Source organism: Geospiza fortis, unplaced genomic scaffold, assembly GCF_000277835.1.
Source record: "Geospiza fortis unplaced genomic scaffold, GeoFor_1.0 scaffold432, whole genome shotgun sequence".
Classification (NCBI taxonomy): Eukaryota; Metazoa; Chordata; class Aves; order Passeriformes; family Thraupidae; genus Geospiza; species Geospiza fortis.
In genome coordinates, this window is record NW_005054436.1 from 1,884,914 (window position 1) to 1,887,595 (window position 2,682).

Genomic DNA, 2,682 nt, shown 5'->3' on the forward strand with positions numbered 1-2,682 from the left:
CTCAATGCCCACGGTGAGGGGGCAGCCCAGGGGCTTCGGGAGAACGGAGGGGAGCGGGGGAGGCCGGAGGCGCCGCCCCGGAGCTGGGGAACGTGGGGGGGAATCCCGGGTGTGTTTGGAGGGGATTCCCTGCTCTGAGGGGGCCTCTTTGGCCTGGAGAGTCTCCTCAGGCCCTTGTGGGTGGTTTGGAGGGGGTTTTGTGCTCTGGGGGCCAGTTTGGGAGGGTTTTAGGGCTGCAGGGAGCTGAGGCGTTGGTTTGGGGTGGGCTTGAGGGTGCAGGAGGCTCCGTGTGGGCTCAGGGGCTCCTTTGGAGGGGGATTTGGGGCTCCACGAGGTTCTGCCTGGGACTCGGGGACTCCTTCCTGTTATGGAGGAAATCCCCGGCCTGTGCGGTTTGTTTGGGGGGCTTTGAGGGCTCCCTGCGTGCGAGGAGGGGCTTTGGGGGCAGCTCAGACCTGTGGGGTCCCTCCTGAGCTTGGGGGGCTGCACTGGGGGCCACTGTCCCCCAGAGGTTGGGGACAGTGGCCCTGACCCGCAGCTTTGGGGGTCCCATTTCCCTGCAGGGCTGCTTTGGGGGGTCCCCCCTCACCTGTGGGACGTGGGGGTCCCCAAGTCCCCACCTTGCAACGGTTTTGGGGGGATGTTCAGGAAGGGGGGCATTTCTTGGGGGATTGAAACGGGGAGGCTGCAGGAGGGTTGAATTTGGGGGTTGTACTTGGTTTTGGGGGGAATTTGTACCTGGTTTTTGAGGGGTTTGCACCTGGTTTTATGGGGAATTTGGGCCTAGTTTTGGGGGGAATTTATACTTGGTTTTTGAGGGGTTTGTACTTGGTTTTATGGGGAATTTGCACCTGGTTTTAGAGGAGGTTTTACCTAGCTTTGGGGGGAATTTGCACCTGATTTTTGGGGGCAATTTGCACCTGGTTTGGGGGGGAATTTGCGCCTGGTTTATGAGGGGTTTGCACCTGGTTTTGGGGGGAATTTATACCTGGTTTTAGAGGGATTTGCACCTGGTTTTTGGGAGGAATTTGCCCCTGGTTTTGGGGGATTTTATCTGTTTTTTGGGAGTTTTAACCTGGTGTTAGGGGACATTGTCATCAGTGTTTTGAGGAGAGGGGTGTTACTGATTCCTGTGTGGATGGGGAACAAGTTTGATAAAAGCTGGGGATTTTTTTGGGGTGTGGGAAAGGGAAGCCTCGAGGTGATCTGTAAAGGGTGAAGGGGTTTGTTTTTTTTTTGCGTTCAGGGCTGGAAGGAGCAGGGGGCTGCCATTTCTGAGGCTGCAGGAAAGGAAGGGTGTCCAGGATGTGGTGGTTTTCCTGGGGTGGCAATGGGGGCAGGGCTGTGGGGCCGGTTTGTCTGGATAAAGGGCTGCCCTGGGGGATTTGGGGCTGGGGAAAAAATAAAAAAAGGGACAAGCAACGCCTCGGGAAAAGTCCTGCGAGTGACCTGCGGGGAGGTCTGAGTCAGGGAGGGGAGGATTTCTGGGCAATGTCAGCTCGGGGCTGTGCTTTGGGTCGAGGAGGAGCTGAGCTTTGGGGATTTGGGAGCTTTGCAGGCCAGGTGAGGCTGCGGGGAAGTGCTGGAAGTGGTTTCCTTCTGTCTCGTGATGGTTCCTGGGTGTGATTAGTCATGATCTGCGTTTTCTCCCGGGGCAGTGTGTGCTCTCTGCTGGTTTCGGGGTGAGGAGGAGGAGGAGGAAGGCAGAAATTTGGCTTTGAAAGGCTCCTGTATAAATGGAAACTCGTCTCGAAACTCCCCGAATGAACCAGGCAGGGTCTGACTCAGAACTGCAGTTAGGATTTAAAGGAGAGGAAAAAAAAAATTAGGAAAAAAAAAAAAATAAAGAGAACCCCACCACTAGCAGCAGCCAGAAAACTCTGTCTCCTTATGACTCAACATGTAGAAATACTTGGATTTAATCAACTCAGCTGGAGTTAAGGTAGGAGTGAGGATGCACAGCGAGGAATGTGCGTCTTACTCGGGGTCTAGTTGTGATTTTTAATGAAAAAAAAAATAAGTAAAACACCTGATAAACTTCAGAGAGATGAATTCCCTGCAGAGATCCATCCTCCTGTTCCTCGGTGCAGTGCAGGGCAGAGCTCAGGGTGCTCCTGCCTGGACTTTGCCCCCTCTGGAATTCCGGGGCTGCTCCCTGTGGAGCAGATCCAGGGGGTTCAGGGAAAGGAGCAGGGCAAGCAGGGAGTGCCAGGGTGAGAGGGAAACCTCCACATCCTGGGCACCCTTCCTTTCCTGCCCCCTCCAGCCTGAGAAATGTCACCCCTCAGTCCTGAACATTTTTCCAGCCCGAAACACAAAAAAAAAAACCCTTCAACCTTCACAGACCACCTCGAGGCTTCCTTTTCCCACCCCAAAAAACACTGACAGAAATTTGGAGGTGAGGGAAGAATTCCCTGTGAGGTGATGAGGGATGGAATTCCCAGAGAAGATGTGGAATTAATTCCCAAGGCCACCTAGAGATGCTTTAATCCACCCGAGCCACGCTGTGGTTCCAAATTTATGTTTGTGGGTTGCGTATTTTGGGAGGAAAAAAAAAAACATTTTCAGGGGCAGAGGGGTGTTACTGATTCCTGTGTGGATGGGGAACAAGTTTGATAAAAGCTGGGGATTTTTTGGGGGGTGGAAAAGGAGAGCCTCGAGGTGATCTGTGAAGGTTTTTTT

The 2,682-nt window shown here is 53.8% G+C and overlaps 1 protein-coding gene across 1 annotated transcript in view; it reads left to right on the plus strand.

Annotated features, from left to right (window-relative positions):
- PTP4A2 (protein tyrosine phosphatase 4A2) overlaps positions 1 to 2,682 on the plus strand; it is a gene marked incomplete at its 3' end in the record, with an annotated part of 20,733 nt that continues 18,051 nt past the window's right edge. The window contains exon 1 of the mRNA XM_005427183.2: positions 1 to 13. The remainder of the gene's footprint in view (positions 14 to 2,682) is intronic.